The sequence below is a fragment of the Hippocampus bargibanti genome, linkage group LG18, assembly GCF_051943395.1.
Source record: "Hippocampus bargibanti isolate YZ-2025 linkage group LG18, ASM5194339v1, whole genome shotgun sequence".
Classification (NCBI taxonomy): Eukaryota; Metazoa; Chordata; class Actinopteri; order Syngnathiformes; family Syngnathidae; genus Hippocampus; species Hippocampus bargibanti.
In genome coordinates this window covers 7,937,399-7,957,221 of record NC_142751.1, presented here as the reverse complement: position 1 = coordinate 7,957,221, position 19,823 = coordinate 7,937,399, and the positions used below count along the sequence as shown (strand labels likewise).

The 19,823-nt window shown below is 39.1% G+C and overlaps 1 protein-coding gene across 2 annotated transcripts in view; it reads left to right on the top strand.

Annotated features, from left to right (window-relative positions):
* Window positions 1-19,823, top strand: part of astn2 (astrotactin 2) — a 287,375-nt gene that overhangs the window by 9,861 nt on the left and 257,691 nt on the right. Inside the window, exons 2-5 of one of the 2 annotated variants that reach the window (XM_089020241.1) lie at window positions 10,223-10,355; window positions 16,331-16,457; window positions 16,792-16,899; window positions 16,984-17,059. The gene's annotated coding sequence lies outside the window, so the exon portion shown is untranslated. The remainder of the gene's footprint in view (window positions 1-10,222; window positions 10,356-16,330; window positions 16,458-16,791; window positions 16,900-16,983; window positions 17,060-19,823) is intronic. The other variant, XM_089020242.1, reaches the window with a different exon arrangement.

Below are 19,823 nucleotides of genomic sequence, written 5' to 3'. Positions count from 1 at the left end.
CCAGCTGGGCTTGGGTTGCCTGAACTCTGATTGGTTAAAACAACAGTTTCATCAACATTGATTTTTAGGCTCCAGGGCCTGCAGAACTGATTGTGAAGGCCTACAGGTAGATTTCTGAACCTAGTAACAAATGATGGCTGAAATATGATTGGTTAAATGCTTAAATACGAAAACAGATCTGGAGGCAGTACACGGGAAAAGCAATGAAACAAAGCTGAAAGACAATTTGGAATTATTCAATAATAATTAATGGAGAAAATATAATTCACATCAGTCTCTGATTCAGATATTTTTAGGCCTGTAGAGAAGGACTTGCAGGCCCTGACAGCCCACCAATGCTACATACAGTATTTAAAACCGGAATCATTTACACACCTTTATACTTTTTGGTGTTTCCTTGGAAACTATCAAACTGTAGATTTCCCATAACTTGGTTTTTTGAAACCATTTGCATTTTTAGTCAGTGTTCGCTATGTTAATTTCATTGATGTAGACTTCTCATACTTCTCATAACCTGTTCCGCTTCAGTATGAACATGGTCTCCTAAAGCTCCAACTAAAATGTCACTGAAGGGATTTCCTCCGCATCTTGTCTTATCGCGGGACAGGTTGGCACTAATTTCCTGTCTCTTCAAGCCGTCGTTTCCAACTTACAGTCTAATAGGGCGAAAGGATTCTGATGATAAACTTGACATGACTTCAAGAGGGCAGACAAATAAAACCCTGTGATGTGTAAAAAGGAAGAAAATGAAAGCCCCAATAATACCCAGATGTCACAATTGGCGGTTTGAATGGTGACAAGCCCGTTTAGTATCCAAAGTCAGATCCTTCCCCCTCAGTGATCCACACAGAGTGCAGTGTTCGATCGGCGTCATCCCATCTCATAATCGCGTTAAAGTCACCCAAATGGTTTGTTTAAAAAGCTATGAGACAACTCGCCGGATTTCTCTGTCATTAGCAATTTTCAAGAACAAATAGTTACTCCATCCAAATATGAATCATGTTTGTGCACTTAAAGACAAAGTTTGAAACTATTTTTGGACCGGCACCATAAAAATTAAAGTCCCATACCGCACTGTAAAAGAAAGTAGACAAATCCTGGGTCATCTTTCAGTCAGATATCACCTAAGACAAGGGTATCCAACCTCTTTCGAAGGCAGCATCATAAAAAACGGATGTTGACATGCTTCGATTTTATTTGTCTTAAAACATCTTCAAACCAGACTATTGTCCAATTATACATTGTGTAAATATTTCTGGTGCTAAATGTCTACAATTTTTAGTCTGGAAATAGGGTTCTAAAATCAACAAGGACCTCATTTTAAAGCTTTCTATCACGTTTTAACCACTTTTGAGGAGGTCACAAATTACATAAAAGCTTACAAATTTACTTTTTGAATGAATGAATAAATGCAAACTCAAAATTGGATTTCATTCATTCATTCATCTGTCCGTCTGTCGATCTGTCTGTTAGGAAAGGGTTGGACTGCAATGCTTCCCCGTCCAATTTCTGACTATGCGGCCCTTAAATATTCGCTCTGCTGTATAGTAGTAACACAACTTGTACCGCACATGCTCCTCATACGTTTCAATGTACTTCGTCCTGGCCATCAAGTGTTCCATATGCCAAATGAATTGGTTTTTTTTTTTTTTTTTTTGATCAGGAAAAGGTCTCGGAAAGTCTGAAGATAATCAATTGGGAATCGTAACTTTCTTTGGAAAAACAGGAGGAGTGTCCGCCAAGGCCAAGTCGCTGTGACCATTCATGTGAAAGATTTACTAACCGTCTCAGTCTCCTTAAAATGTGTGTAATTAACACAATTTACACTTCTCTTTGTGACGTGCCGGTCGGGGGAGTAATTGTGGCATCCATTATTGCTGCTATGACCTGACAAGGCGCGTATTTCTGATGGAAATAAAATCAATGTCGCAGGCTCTGTTCACGGGAACAAGACGGAGAGAGCTTTGTATACAAAGTCGGGAACGGCTGCAACCTTTCTGTACAATTTATAACCGGCCTTCAGAATCTTTTGGAAAACAGGAAAAGGGGACTTGCCCTCAAAATGAATTAATGGTGAATAAAGGTGACCCTGCGAGAAGGTTTCGGAAAATAGTGGTCCCACATTTTACGATGAATGTGCTTTGATGCAGTGTGAGTGGCCATGCACGAATGCACATTTTGAAGCCACTCGCCGATCTACGGAAAGTATCTCTCATATAATATTTACATTTGTTCACGGATCTGGTGCACCCAGTTCATCACTTGGCTTGTCTAGGGGGCTTGCCTCGCCTGAGGGCCATTTGGGCCCCCACTGGCTTGGGGTTGAAGGGCGTGCATGGTACTGTTTATGTATGTACCTCCAATTGATAATTTTTATGTTTTCGTCTTTGCTTGGCACATCCTCTCTGGATGTGATTGGTTTTAGCTTCATATCGTGAAGAAAAAGATTGTGTGGTGTTTGTTTTATTTTTATTTGTTTATCTTGTTGAGTTCAGAGAAGACAGAGTCAGACTACTTGTTTGCTGTCTAGATTTGTTCTGGTCGTTCGTCAATCTGCATATAGCAATGCAGTTTGATAACAATTTTATTTGTGCCATGAGCTTGCTCATCACTCAAAACATATTTCAAATCATATTTCATCACTGATGATATGACTATTTTATATATGCACATTCTTAAACATTCAATGTTTAATGTTTAATATAATAATGTTTAATGTTTAATATATATATATATATATATATATATATATATATATATATATATATATATATATATATATATATATATAAATGAGGTCCCACTCATGTATAAATAACACCTGTGGGGGAACAGCAGCCCTTCTTCCCCACTGGCCTCTCTCTCTCTCTCTCTCTCTCTCTCTCTCTCTCTCTCTCTCTCTCTCTCTCTCTCTCTCTCTCTCTCTCTCTCTCTCTCTCTCTCTCTCTCTCTCTCTCTGTGCCAAGAAGAAATAATCCTTCTGTTCATCATTTCGATTACTGCTTATTGACTATTTTGACCAATTCAAGCGAAGAACATGAACCAGGAGAAGAACAACAACTTTGATCCAAAAACAGACATACATTAATCAGCCATTAATCTGTTCCAGGCTTACTCTCCAAAAATCCACTAGAAATAGTGCAATGCTATCAATCAGGAAGTAACAGTCCACAAGGTTGTTCTTTATGAATCAACAACATTAATATATGTATTAAGTATAAGTTTTGCATCACCCATGAACCTTTCCAATTGATGCATCCGTTCAAATTTTTGTGCTGCTCCTGGTGTGCCCAACGTGGCCTGTATGCTACAATTATAGCACAAGCATCAAACTCTGGCCTTCTCTGGCTGCTATCCTCAATGTTTTAAAAGCCTCCCTCTTTCGACACATCTGATTCAAGCGCTCAGCTGACCAGACCGCTAGAGACATATGGCATGCATTTTGTTGAGAATTGTTTTGCACAGTACATTACCAAAACATTGCAAGACCTAAAATCACAGTCACTTCTCTTCGGTTTGTATTTTTGACCAAGCCTCGCGGCAGGAGAACAAGAACAAAAATATGAGGCATTCGGTTGAAGCCAGGAGCCTCTCCAGCTCAAAGATTACATGTTTTATAATTCAGAAACAATCAAGCAAAATGTGTGTGTTTTTAATTGGTGATTGAGGAGCTCAATACCGCTCCAAGTGAGTTGCCTTCACTCAACATTCTTTTCGCTTTTACTTTGTCATAGTTTTGATGTATAATCCCATTCTTTTTTGATACAGAATTGAATGTGTAGTGTGGGACCAAATCAAACTGATCAGAAAGTGGGTTCATTAATGGCGCCTTCTTATGGGTGAATAAGTAGAAGCAGCAGGTGTATAATTGAGAATGAGCGGGGCATGCCATGCATAAAAAGGAGCCGCCATGTGAAGTTGATGTGAATACAAATTCCTGCTTAATTTTTAGATTGGCGGATTGCCAATGGCATCATGACGTTTACAATGTACAGGATGAGCTTACATTCAGTGTGACTGCAAATTAAATACGACAACAAAATTTGTAGAGGCTTAATCTTCACTGCGTATTTGTCTCCTTAACATACACTTCCAAATCTATGTGATCGGATCCCATTGTGTTTTTTGCGATTAAAAATGCTCACTTTTTGAAAACGACCTTGGTGAATTTGACTGGGATGACACTCTCCCCATTGTCTAAACCTCTGCACTATCGCTATCTATAAATAGATAGCGTCTTAAATAGGATTTTCTCCTCGGAGGATGGGTCGTAATAATCCACTTTGTAACGTCAGATAACATGACAGGCAAATTTCTCAATTAGCCCTAAGTGACAAAGTCACTACTTCTCCTAAGTTAACATTTTATAAAGCATTGAGACATTATCAGTGTTTGTTTGTTGTTGTTGTTTTGAACATTCACATTTTAGTGCTGATGACAGCCTTTGTTTTCTTGAACACACGCATATGTCTGCGTGCATGTGTGCGTGAGTGTGTTTGTGAGTGTGACCTTGGCAAAAGTTTTTTTTTTGTGGGGGCGTATTTGGTGTTGTTGAAGGTTTCCTCGCTGAGTAGATTTACCTTCAATTATTTCAACAATGAGACATACACACTTGTATTGCATTTTAGTACTAATAAACTCATAGCAATGTTTGCGTCGTCGAATTTGAATAGAAATGTGTCACGTTACAATATGTAAAAAAAATCTAACAAACACACTGGTTGACGTTTTTTCTTGTTTCATACAAGTTATAGTTAGCATATAAATATACCGTAATCCAGATCTTTGTTAGATCTTTGTTAGATCTTTGTTAAAGGATTTGGAATAATATGCAGATGTATGCACTGATTAAATAGATGTTACTATTAGCATTAACAGCCTTTTCTGAACTCACTTTTATACCCTTTCTTAAACAGGTCAACTTATGCGGTTTTCCACAAAATCAAAATTCAGTAACTCAGGTAAATAAAGTATGGCACTGACGATCTATCCATTCCCCTCCTTTAACCACCTCCACACTGACTGGCTGTTCCTGGAGTTGCACCTTAACACCAGCCAGCAGTGACATACTGAAGCGAGCACAGGAGAAAAACACGTCATCCATCATAACGGCTGCAGGCGAGGCGAGCCGACCTCACCATCGCATTCATCTCTTGCTCCCCATTCCACTCCTTCCTTCATCCATCCTGTCTTTCAAGCATTGTGTTGTCCTTTTCCCACGGCTCTATCACTCTTTCTCAAATCCCTGAACTGTAACCTTAATCCAATTTTTCCACAAATCCATCACCTCAACTGCCCGTTCACTTCTTATGTCACTTAACTGGATATTTGGAAAATTAAAAAAAAAAAAAAACAAGGTGACCAACAATACAATACCTTTTGGAGGTAAAATCATTCTAAAAAGAGGCATTAAAAAAGTGACGTTTTAAGTAAATTAATGTTCTCCCAGCGATGCCACTTAGCTACCTGTAGGGCTGGCAGTAACTGCTGTCTGTCACATCCTGATTGGTGTCAGGTACGCGCCCCTCCCCTCCCTGCTCTCCGGGCTCGCTCACCTGATTCCAATCCCACTGATTGTGCCTTCTGGCTATAAAAGCCACCCGTTTCCGCTCGATTTTCGCCGGTGTATTCACCCATTCCATGACCCTGTCACCCAAGAGTATGCAGGTTGGTCCCGCTCGACTGTCGTGCCTCTCTGTTCGGTTGCCTTACCTTGTGTTTTCCCTGCGTGTCTCAGTAAAACCCTTTTTGAACTATACTGTCTCCATCGAGTATTTTGGATCCAGCTCCCTTTTTTTTCGTCCGTCGAGATCTGTTGCCACTCCTCGTGCGGACGTGACACTGTCTTTGCTAAGGAGTTGTCATTGTAGTCCCAAATTGTACAAAAATGCCTTGTGTTTAAAATGCTGACATTTTTTCTTCTCTTTAACATGAAATTTACTAATTTCCCTACTCGGTCCAAGACTACATTGTACTTTTTTTGAAATTCGAAAGTTAACTCATTTACTGCCATTCCTGAATTTATTTGGGAATTGAAAAGTATGACGTGCAGCGCCATTCCCGAATTTGTTCGGGTTTTAGTTCTTCTTGTGGAGGTGCCGATATAGCGCTGTCCATGTAACCGCTTTGTTACAATTTCAGCTGTTGTTAGACCGCTATATAAATCAATTTGTATGAATTGTATTGTATTTTGTACAGCCACTCATAGTTCAAGCTCAAATAACTCCAGACCCATATAACATCGGAATTAACTCTTTTTTTCTGATGAAAGAAAAGAGTCTAAGGTTTTTAACGCAGTAATTGAATGCTTATTTAGTGCTAAAACTCAATATTCTGTGGGTCCTACAGTTTGAGTGAAAATGCCCAAAACCCTGGCGCTGGAGTGGATACAGTTTTGCACATCGCCTGTCAGTGAATGAGTTAAGAGGAAGGCTGCTTTTTGTGATCGTCCAAGTCTATGTTCGATTGACTATTTCCACCCGTCTTTCACTTTTGAGTCTGTTTGGCCAAATCTGGTTTGCCTGTGAGCTCGAAAAATAATGTTGAATGAAACGCCTGAGGAAAAGATGCCAACCCAGCACAGGTCGGTGGGATTTGGGGATTTTAACCCTAAAAACTGAGAAGCAGGTGTGCTGACAACTCCTCATCGATGCCGCCTTTGGCTATTTCTTTCAGGGCTACATTGATAATGCTCATAAATTATTTTACCGTGAGCGTGACTCGCTTATACGCTGTCAAATCAATATATATATATTTTTTAGCTTGGAGCATTCTTCCATCGTCTGGGTTATGTATGATGTAAGATGTGTAAATTTCATTGCCAATGGTCTTTCGGGTCTTTATTATTATCCACTTATTTGAAAGTGTCCCTGAAAATGGGATACAGCGGATAAAATAAAATAATGTTCTCATAAGGGCAAAAGATAGCTTGGCCGCTACATGGGCGGCTTCTGAAATAATAACTATGGGAAAATCACTGCCCCCCTCCCTGCTCCCACCCTCCTCAGCAGTGAGCAGTTTAATCACATTTTTCATATCACGGGCGTAAGTATTAGAAGGAGGAAAATGTCTCAAGGACAAAAGCGTGATGCATGCTTTGCACTGTGATGACTGGAGATAGGACTTATCTCCTGGATATCTTTTATTGCTTTTATATTTGCCCTGGTCCTTGGGTTGCTTATGAATTGAAATTTGTTTCCTGCAAGCACATTTCCACCGACATTGAAGAAAAGAAGCAGCTGACACAGAAAGGATGCCGCGTCCATCTCGAAAGGCTTCTTGCGGCCATCCGGTCTACCAATGATGCAATTGTTCCTGGCCAAATCTGCTCCATTATCTTCAATATCATGCCGGACGATTCAATAAATGCTTCCACTTTATAGAATTTTCACTGTCAATCAAATAGGTCAGATGTATTTATTTTTTGGGGAAACAGAATAAGTAGTTTTCCAAAGACTATTTTTAGAAGGGAAGAGGCTTTACATAGGCTACAGTGAATGAATTGAGGGGCGGGGGGGTTAACATAACATAGCAGCCGATCCCAGTTGTTTTTGCGCAGTCGGAGAGCTACACCCTAAAATCAGGTTGCCAGCCCCAAAGTGCTAACCAGTCAATCATCGTGTTGCCCTGAGATTGAAATCACATTTTCATAAAAAAATATTACATTTGGGATTCATTCAATTCCGAAAAACAAATTACTCAAAACTAACATCATGGTCTCTGGTTTGTGCGTCCTGTAGGTCTTCATACTGTTTGATGAACCAGCAAAATAAATTATTGGAGAATCTTATTTTTACTTCACGACCTTGGCTTTTCACATGCTGGATATTTGCATACTGTGTAACTGTATTTGTTTGACAATACAGTACAATATACTGTATATTGATTTACATGGCATTTTAACAACAGCTGAAGTTGCAACGAAGCGCTTAACATGGACAACTTCCAGAAAAAAATGGCAATATGTGTATTGACCATCAATGTATGACAATAAGAAAAATCATAAACGCTCATTGGCGGGTGAAATGTTATGGAGCAAGCTGCATTTCACCATTTTAACTCATTTACTGCCATTCCGAAAATTGAAAAGTATGACGTGGAGTGCCATTCCCGAATTTGTTTGGTTTTTGGTTTTTCTTGCGGGGTTGCTGATAAAATGCTGGTCAGACCTCTGGCAATGTTTTTTTCAGATAACTCCATATGCACATAATTTAGGAATTAACTCTTTTTTTGTAATGTTTCTTACGCGGCATTGAATAATTATGTAGTCTTAAAACTCAATATTCTGTGGGTCCTGAAATCCGAGTGAAAATGACAAAAACCCTGGCATTGGAGTAGGCACATTTTTGCACGTTTGGCGGTGAATGAGTTAAGAGGAAGGCTGCCTTTGTGATTGTCTAAGTCTGTGTTCGATTCACTATTTCCACTCAGCCTTCATTTTTTTAGACCGTTTGACCAAATCTGGCACAAAGTTAGCTCATTTTGTAAGGATTGGCGCAGTGTTTCTTAAAATGTTTGACAGCAATGTAGCTGATGTCGAGTGTTGATCAGTCATCAGTAATTTAAAACAATAATGTAAGTCTGTATTATTATTAAGAATGTAAGTCTAATTATTATTATTATTATTATTATTATTATTATTATTATTATTATTATTATTATTATTCGTAGTAGTAGTAGTAGTAGTAGTAGTATGATGATTATGATCTTCTTCTTTTCCTTTCGGCTTTTCCCTTCAAGGGGTCGCCACAGCAAATCAGTGTCCTCCATCTTTAGAGGTTTGATCCGCATGTTTGTTTTGGCCAAGCCTTTACGTCGGATGCCCTTCCTGACAGAACCCTCTGTATTTATCCAGGCTTGGGACCGGCACAAGAAGACTTATGTCCCTTTGTAGCTACAGAACAAGCAACTCACTCAGTAAAAGGCCCTCAAACACAAAATGGTCATCGGCACAGAAACATTCAAAAAAGATGATTATTATGATTATTATGAATATGATGATGATGATGATTATTTTTTTTTTTCAATGCTTGTATATTGATAATTCAGTTAATCTATTGTTGACCTGGCGTATACAATTTGTTATTGTATACGCCAAATTATTGTGTTGAATTAAACTCTTGTTCCGTCTACATTTCTAATGTATGTTTCGGTACAGAAAATATCATCATTTCTTTCTTTTTTGTTTTTATCATGGAATAAATTGACAGAGGTCATAACAACGGCTGCGTGCCGTAACTATATAACATTATTATTCTGTTGAAAAGCACGTGGAGGTGAACTGCTGTCACGCTGACAAAATTAATTTTTCTCTCTCAGGAGATGATGAGGAGGGCGAAGCCTTTCAACGACACCCACTCAGCTTCTTTTTCAACCGACTGCGGCGAAATGTATATGGAAATATATATATATATATATATATATATATATATATATATATATATATATATATATATATATATATATATATATAATGAATATAGAAATAAACCGATTCAAGTCACGGTGCAGGTGGTGTGTGGCGATTTATGGGGTTAGTTTCTGCTTGCGGTATGTTAAGGAACGAGCGCGACTTTTTCGCTTCCCTTTGTTCATGCGGCAAACTGTGCACCTGCATAAATCAAAACTTGCTCGGTGATGCTCTTTTTGGCCTGGTACCTGTCTGCAATCGTGTTGGTTAGGAGGGATGCTGTCATGGTGAAGCGGCAATGACTTTTCCTTCCACAGCTCTTGTCTCTGCTTTCATGCTCCAACAAAGAAAAATCATGCAGGATATCTTTGTAGGAATTCTGTTTGATTGTCTTCCCCGTCTTCCCCACCCTCTTTACCCTATGTGAGAATGCATTCAACATGACTTTGGAATGTCAACCTGAGCCGTGTCGGGTCATTTATCTCAAGACTGTTTATTTGAGCGCTGTTGATTCTCTCGAGCAAGTCTGGACTCATCCTAACACGCTCTATTCAATACTGGATGAACTGACAGAGGATATGAAAATAAAAGTATTTTAAAAAAAACATAAAAAATAAATCATTGAACTTTTCTGACCCGCCCATATATTGAATATTTGGCAGAATTTCTCCCTAAGACATTCTGTGCTTGTGAAGACATAAATTTGAGAGTTTTTTTTTAAATTCTATTCTGAAAATGTATGCTTGAATGGATATGTATGTGAAGGAATGTGTCCAATAATGTGCACTTAATACTTGTGTCCTCACTATGCAGGCTTGTGAAGATGTGTACTTGTCAAGCCGAGAGAAGATGCAGACTTTTGCAGTACTTGTGGGAAAAGTATATTTGGAAGGACAAGCTGTAGCCTCCGAAAGAAGTCGGCTTATTTAGGAGGTTGTTGCCACAGGTGTGTGTGTGTGTGTGTGTGTGTGTGTGTGTGTGTGTGTGTGTGTGTGTGTGTGTGTGTGTGTGTGTGTGTGTGTGTGTGTGTGTGTGTGTGTGTGCGTGTGTGCGTGTGTGCGTGTGTGCGTGCGCGTGTGTGCGTGCGCGTCTTGATATATTTTTTCCTCCAACAAATATGACAAAGTATATTGTAGTGACATGTTGGGCGGTTCAAACCAGATGGCGGTTGTAGAAAATGTTGTTTAGCTGAAATGACCTATTTTGATAGTGTGGCGACACCAAAATGTGTGTATCTACTAATTTACAGGCAGTCAGCCAGCCGCCAATTTGTTTCATCATTGTAGTAACTTTTACATGAAATATTTTTTTCTCTCCACTATTTAGTTTAACGCCACATTTAAAAAAACGCATCATAATCACCAAATGCTCTTGTTAGACTTATAAGGTGATAGAGTTAGTCAGACAAAGATGGAGCTGACAGATGGAAAAGGAGCCTGACAACATTCACCGGGACTGATCTGACAGGGGCCGCCATTAAAGCGAGTGACCGTCTGACAGACTGTGTCACGCAGGCAGGCGCTCTCCCAGAGAGCCAGTCGAGCAAGAGACAAAAGCCTCTGACAGATACAACATGGACTGACAGATGGACGAAGGATGACAATCCCAAACCCCTCCCAAACCCAACCAGAAACTTTTATTTTCAAACGCGATGATGATTCTCCAGATATGAAGAGAGCTTATTGAATGTCAATGTCAAACACTCAGAAAAGTTTGATATTTGTGACTTTCGATAAAATGAATGCACTGGCGGACAGTACAGTACTTGACTGGAATACTTTCTTTAAAAACAAGTACCATATTTTCCGGTCTAGGCGCACCCAAAAGCCTTCATTTTCTTCAAAAGATAACCTGTGCCTTTAACACAGGACTTCATTTCGCCCTGTAGAAGAAGTCATGCGTAAGCCCAGCCTCTACTGTACTGCCTTATAATGTGGTGTGCCTTATATTGTGGTGTGTCTTATAAAGCATTTCTATATTTATATATTACATTTGGAAAACGTTTTTTCATTCATTGAAGGAGTGCCTTATGATCCAGTGCACCTTAAATATTGAACTAATTTGAAAATACACCATTCATTGGGGGTGCGCCTTATACTCAAATAACAAAGTGAATGACTTTAATATGAACAGATTGGATGAACAGGCATTACAATAATTATTTTTACGTCAGAGCATTTTTTGGATTTGGATTTTTTTTAACCTGACATATTTAACTGTGAATGTTCTCATGAAAACTGCGACATTAGCAATTGTTTATGAATTTAAAGAAAATTGGGGGACCTCACACAGTCACACTGCATTGGAGCTTTCTCTTTAATCGCGATTACAAACACCGCTGCGATCTAGGTTGTTTGTGTTATTTAAGCTTCAAAACAAGCTTCGGACAACACAATGCAAACCTAAAAAAAATACTGCAGTAAAAATAAAATTCAAACAATAAAAATTAAATAATAAAAATAACTTAAAAAATACACTTTAAACATTTAACATTATTTTTCATTTATAATAATAATAATAATAATAATAATAATAATCAATAAAGAATTAAAAATTAAGAATAAATGAATATATAAAGAAATGAATAAATATATATTGAATAATACATTAAATAAATACATGAATGAAAATACATAAATGAAAATACATAAATAAATACATAAATGCAACTGGAACTTTTACTTTTTTTTGCCATCACACAGCAAAAATACTAACTTCAATTGTGAGGCTGATGATTTCACTTTGGTTCATCTTGATAAAATGACTGACATATGATGATGGACAACTTACATACAGTAAAGTCTCGTTATATCGATATTCAAGGGAGTCCGAAAAAATATCGATATAACCGGGACTATCGATATATCCGACCCTGTTTGCATGTAATTTTCTCCGTGCGTGCATCGAAATAGTATCGATATAACCGGGTCTATCGATATATCCGATATCGATATAACGAGACTTTACTGTATTTGTTTGTGTTTTAAACTCCCAAAGATGAATGCATCATTATCCACCAAGATGCATGTTCTTTTTACTAAATGTTTTTTTTATAGTCCCCCGGAACAAATACAGAGATGCACAAACATCTTGATTTCTCATTCAAGGGCGAAGAATGCTTCCAAAGATTTGTTCTTTACAAATTCGCAAGATCAAGAAAAGGTCACGGCAAGCAACGAGAAGCGTGAATAACCTTTGTTTCGAAACATGTAGAAACAGCAATATACATGCTTGGTCACTGCGAGTTTTCAGCTCTGACCTTGGAGCAGGCACAATTGTTCTTTCGAAGGACATGAAAAGAATAATAAACTAGTTGCCGTGGAGAATGGAAGGTGTCTCGCTTGTGCCGGCGACGTGTTACTGCAATGCAGGCTGAATCTATTTTCCTGAGAGACTTAGTTCCTCGCACACAACAACCACTAAAACAGAAACTTAATTTTGCCTTGTTACAGTTTGATTTTGTACGTCATGACATTTTGACATGATTCAAAGTAAATTGTTTTGAGGAAAAGGTCAACAGTGCAGTCATTATTTCATCCCACAAAAATGGGGAAATGGGAACAACAATATCAGGACCAAATGTTTTTTGTTTAAGACTGCCAGGATGGTGAAATAATTTACATTCATTACCTTTAACGAGTACAAAAGTGAGAATCTCCTCCCCACCCCCACTTTCTTCCGTTATTGATTTGTGTTGTGGTTCAGGGGAAACAAACGAACTATATAAATAAATAGAACTGCACTACGACACCCTGCAGCTTAGTGGAATGTGTCAAACTTAAGGCCCGGGGGCCATATTCGGCCCGCCATAGCTTCAGTGATCCGTGTTAAAATCTGTATTGAAATGTGTCATGCAATAACAGTACGATTTTGCAAGAAATTCGTGACCCTGTTCACACTTACTTGAACAGTAATTGAACAAATAACAAATTGAACAAATTACTGATTTAGTCAATTGTTTGTTTATAAGTAATAATACTTTGATGAAATATACTACTTGAAACATTTATCGGTTTTAACGGCCCTCTGAAGGAAGACAGAAATCCAAAGTGACCTACCAAGAAAATTAGTATCACCCCCTTGCTGTCTAAATGGGACCGTCAACCCAGGCACCCCAAATATAAATTATACACAAAACATGACACACAAAAATAACCAAGTAGTCATTGGTGAGAAGGTGGGAAGAGTGATAAATTTGGAGAGGTCGTTACGAATTTCAGGATGTAGGGCGTAACTCCATATTTGCCTTTGTATGAATGTGATAATATTGTGCGGGCCACAGTTTGGACAACCGTTCACCTTTCACTTCATTAAAGCGGACTTTCGGAATGAAAAAAAAAAGACCCGGGAGCTGAACCTGGGAAAATGATGAATCAGTTAGGGGCATCGACGAGCTGTAAGACGGGGAAGAGATGAGGAGATAATAGGGGAATTGTCTGTAGTTCAGGTTATCATTGAATCCTTCCACTGCGGGTCAGCTTCTTGGGGCATCGACTTAATCGGTAATAACGACACAAAGGAGAAGGCTGGGCCGCATCCAGATGAAAGCACTTGTCAAATTACCCGCAGAGAATCGACCCACCATCGATCCGCACTTTGGCTGAGATAGGAGAGTGGGAACGGTTGGCCAATGGCATCCTTTTGTACAGGTTGAGGCGGTTGTAACTTATGGGGAACAAGTATGTCCGGAGATAAATAGCTAGTTTCCTTAAACAATGTAATCCGTCAATTGCCAGTGAGAGACACGCTTCCGTAGCTCAAGTTGTTGAAATAAACTTCTACTCATGTAAATTAATAATAAATACTTGGAAAAAAGGAATTGGAATTGGTACTTGGCGCCTTGCCTGTTAAAATATTTTTGCAATGATAACGATTCTTTCTTCAAGTAATTGATTTGTTCGCTGATTGACTCATTTACTGCCAGACAATGTGCGAAAATGTGTCCACTCCAGGGTTTTTGTCATTTTCACTCAAATTGCAGGACCCACAGAAAGTTTTAGGAATACATAATCATTCAATGCAGCATAAGAAACCTCAGATTATCTTCTTTCATCGGAAAAAAATAGTTAATTCCTAAATTAAATGGGTCTGAAGTTATCCGAGCTTGAAATGGGGGTGGCTGTCCAAAAAGCAAATGCGGCCCCCTTATTGGAGGAAAAACATTGCCAGAGGCTTGCCCAGTGCTTTATCAGCATTCATGCATGAAGAAAAACCCTAACAAATTGGGGAATGGCGCTCAACGTAATGCTTTTCGATTCCCGAACAAATTTGTGAATGGCAGTGAATGAGTTAAAATGGATTGCGAAATTTATGGATGACATCTACCACACAAACTCGCAGAGGTCAGAATCAACACCACCACGTTTGGGACCTGCCTTTAGGTAGTGTTAAGATCTGTTTTAATTTTTCCAGCAGATGAACAGATGTGTTGGGAGCATGCAATAAAATATTACAAATCACCTATTGTGGTGTAGAGCGCCCCACCAAAGTCATACTAAACTAGCTTTAGCATTTTGATTTCTAGATAATCAAAATGTACCTTTTTTTTTGCGTTGACCTTCGGGAACATCGGTTTGAAAGTCACATCATTTAATTCAGCCCACGAAAGCAAATCAAACTCGTGAAATTCCATTATGCTTGCTAAAGTCCGAGCCAACATTTTAAATTGTCCCATGTAATCCACAATAACAGTGATTATTTTTTTACTTCAAATTTGAAAACTAGTTATTCGTTAATTTATTGCGCATTCTCTGGGTAATACGTGGTGGTGATTAAATACAGTAAAGTCTCGTTATATCGATATCGGATATATCGATAGTCCCGGTTATATCGATACTATTTCTATGCACGCACGGAGAAAATTACATGCAAACAGGGTCGGATATATCGATAGTCCCGGTTATATCGATATTTTTTCGGACTCCCTTGAGTATCGATATAACGAGACTTTCAACGAGATATTCAAGGGAGTCCGAAAAAATATCGATATAACCGGGACTATCGATATATCCGACCCTGTTAGCATGTAATTTTCTCCGTGTGTGCATAGAAATAGTATCGATATAACCGGGACTATCGATATATCCGATATCGATATAACGAGACTTTACTGTATTTTGTAAAATGGCATGCAAATGCACGTCTTTATAACGCTTGGGAAAGTCCGAAGCACAAAGCAGGCTTCTGATTGGCTACCGTGTCGAGTATGCAAAATTTTGCGAACTGACCATTTGGTTCTAGAATCTTGAACCAAATTGTCAGTTTGCGTGGTGGGTAGGTAAACCACCCCAACCCCAATATTAAAAAAATGTGTATTTTACCGAGCGCACTTGCTCCTAACTACAATAATATGGTTCTTTCTTGTAAATTCATCTTGGAAAAAATATTTTAAATGATTTCACGTAAGCAGAACATTTTTCTTTAAATTCCAAAGGATTTCGGATGTGTGTCCCGTTTGTTTTGCGTTAGTTTTTCATTTGAGTCAAAAGACAAACAGCAAAACCAGACTTCACATATTCTGAGATGCGCTCCCATATGCTTGCACACAGTTGGACTTGTGATCCACGTGAGGAAAAAAAGGAGGGGGGCGGGGGGGGGGGGGGGGGGGGGTGAAGCATATGCAATCAACACTACTTCAGTCCCTATTCCTTTGGGCAACAAAATTGGCTGGCAGGCAAAAGCAATGTAACGTGTCGGAAGTGAGGCTAGTTAATCATGCCAAAGCTGCCTTTGTCTGGCATTAAGACATGCTCTGTTCTATTTGTGACTGTGGGCTTTGCGTTGCGACAGGTACGACTGATGATTACTCGCCGGTGGCCGAGCCGGGACACAATGAGCCGTTGATTGTGAACCTTGAATGAAACAGCTGATGCCAATCAGCTAATGGATGTGCTCAACTTATCCTGATCTCTGTGTTTAAAGGATTGCTCAGATCGTATCCTTTACAGTGTATGAGGCCAAAGACTGGATGAATGTAGGGATCTAACTCAAGCCCGGGAGTAAAGGGAATCGAATCTGAATTCACCAGAGGAACGATCGTCTGTGTCAGGTGACATTTCAACTAATTATACAAATCTGGAAAAATCTCATGAACGTTTTTAATACTTAAAAAAAGTCACGTCATGGATGTACATAAAGCACAGCTTCTAAGTGCTAATGCGTTCGTGTTCATAGTGCCATATTTGCCGGTATACAGTATAAGGCGCACACAGCCTTGATTTTCTTCAAAAGATGACCCTGCGTTACCCTTCATTTCCCCCTGTAGATAAAGTAGTGTGTAACCCCAGCCTCTACTGTAGCATCTTGTAATTCGACATGCCTTTATATTCGGAAAACATTTATATATTGACATATATTTGAATGACACTTTTCATTTATTGAAGGTGTACCTTGTAGTCCAAGGCACTTTGGATGTGGAAAATGTTTGAAAATACACCATTCATTGAGGGTGCAACTCATACTCCGGTGCCTGTTATACACCGGAAAATACGGTAATCATATTAAAAAATGATACATACAAATACTCCGACAGATAAGTAGCATTGTTTTAAAAGCAATTTTGTTGGCACTTTCAGGAACACATTAATGGGTGCGACACACGGTGGCTGAAGCAAAGAAAGGAGATGTTCTTACTCTGCATCAGCATATTTTGTGAGTACAATGTTTTGTTTTTTAAAGTGAGATATATTCATTGGGAACTGATATTTTAGTATTTAGAGCAAGGGCCACATTGTAGTTACGGTTTCCTCTTGGGTAATCTTATGAATTTGGGGAAAGCCATTATCATGTTTCATCCTCTCGACATATTTCATCTAGAGCGCACAACAATTTAATGATTAACTAGTTTTGAAATTTTAAATTTTGGTTTGGACTTTAGCAAACATCATGGAATTTCATAAGCTTTATTGGCTTTCGTGGGCCGAATAAAATGATATCGCAGACCACATTTGGCCCCAAGGCCTTGACTTTGACACCGGTGGTTTAGAGGTTTCAGAGTTGTTTTGAGGTGATGTATACCAGATAGGATCTCTTCCTTGATGCCATCAATGGCGACAGCATTTTCAGAGATTAACTTGCAATTCAATGGTGTTTAAAACCTGGATGAGGTCTCAGCCAACCACTGGCCTTCAGTCTTTTCTATCACACTGAATGAAAAGTCGCATTTGAATTTCAGCAAAAGGCAGGAATCCTTCATCATAACCGAAGAATGTACTTGTCTGCCCACACTTTAACATGGGCGCACACCTCTTGCCTCTTTTGTGTTGAGTGCTGATTAAATTGATGATGAGCTAATGACAGGATTTTTCTCAAACTTTTTAAAAAATGAGCCAATTGAGAGCACCTCCGCTGACATCGCCCACATGATCATTTCCCAGCAACAGACAAAACAGTGGGAGTCAACGGCAAACTGATTGAGATGTAGAGATTGTTTACTTTCATTTTTTTTTACCCAGCTTAAACTCTCGCACGATATAGCATCGACACTCTACAGTAATGAGATGTCAACGAAAGACACTCTGTGTGATTTCGGGCTCCTTTGGAAAGTTGCCGTGGCGGTAGGGGTTGACAACCGCTGTGCTTAACAAGTACCCATCGGGGGCGGCGTGAGGGTGTCTCAAAAATGACCATACACACACACGCCGAGGCAGGACTATCACCCACGCCATCTGTCGTCACTCCACAGGAACATAACCAGCACCATTTATTGCACATATGATTACTGGTTGGTGTTTTTTGTTTTCGCTCTCTCTTTCGAGTAAGCCATCTGCTCAGGAAAGGTGAGAAGGGATTTGTGAAACGGAAGCGCATATTGATTCTCTGCTTTAACAAACGGCCATCTTTTTTCTGCATTTGGCGGTGCTTGAATGACCAACGTGTTAATTCAAAGGCAATTATCAGCACTATCTTAACTCATTATGATCAGAAGTGCTTCTACCCCCACCGATAGTCTGTTTTAGTCATGTTAAGGCACCCGAATTGTCAGGTTTCTGTTTGCGACCAACAGGTTGGTTGTTTTAATGAGTGGCAGTTAAAAGGACTCCCGGCACGACCGATAAGTATCGGGTCATTGTTTGTTTCACGTTGTCAGGTTTGTTTTGTCTTGTCATGTTTTACTCAGTTTTGTTCGCTCCTTTTGACATTTTTGTTCTGATGACTCTGTTGTTTTTGTTCCTGCCGACTTTTTTTAATACAATTTGTCAAACACACCCTGTTCCTCAACCCTGCCTGCTTTTTTGGGGTGCACTACCACCACCATCACCTTGCAAAGCTTGGCAAGAATACACACATTTGACTTAATGCATTAGAACAAGCCGAATTTCATGAAATCCAATTGTTTGTTATATTTGGATAATGCAAATTCAGGCATCGGAAAATACACTGTGGTTAAATTGTTATTTTATTGCCTTGTTTTTTACCTTGACTGTTTTGTTGATAGCGGTGCTGTGCTGTACGTTGCACAAAGACATCTTATTTGACAATAAGCCTGACTTGAATTCAATTCGAGTCTGTTTTCATTTTAAAATTGATTTTGAAAGCAGCCTACTTTTTAATTCCAATATATTTGTGCTACGTTTTACTTATGTAATTAGTTACTGTAAATTAAACTCCTGGGCCTTTGTGACTTAGATGGAGAGATTCTTGATAAATAATGAAAGCATCATTCAAATAGCTCAGTCTGGCGACATTAACAATCTAGCCAATTTACCCTCTTATTTTATGCTGCTTCATCTGGCAGAAGTGTACTTAATGTGCTGATCCATTAGCTAGACCACCCCACCCACTCCCCCTGTCCCGCCCCACCTCCCATTCCAGTGTCTTATTACCATATTTGAGATGGCATCTTCAGACTTGTGCATTATGTATGGCTCACATCTCAGTGATATGCACCCTCTGGGTTCTTTCGCTGTATATTCTTTGTATTTTTAATGCTCTCTCCAAGAATCTCATTTTCTCGGTAGGACTCATTTAGGCTGCACGATTCACATTTCGACATGGCCATAACAGCCACTCCGTAAATTGGTACTGTGGCTGCGGGGTTTGGGATATGACGGCTGACTTTGTATTTTTGGGTGATGAGGTGAAACCCGACTTCCCCACCTCTTCTTTTATTTCTTTGGGGCGAGTTGAGAAAGAAATCAGTTTTAAATGGTGAAAGTGGTACTCTGTATATGACAAGTGGGCACTGCCCCCATAAAGACTCAGATCATTTGATATATTCTAAACCAACGTGTCACCACGTCTAATTACTGATTTGTCGGAATAGGAGTTAGTTGATCGTAAAAAAATAAATAAAAGTGCCCCATGACAGCCAATTCTATTGAATAAACCATTATTATCAAGATCTCAACCTTGCATCAAAACCCACCAGTGACACGACTAATCACTTCCCATGTAACTCTGTGTTACGGTCTGC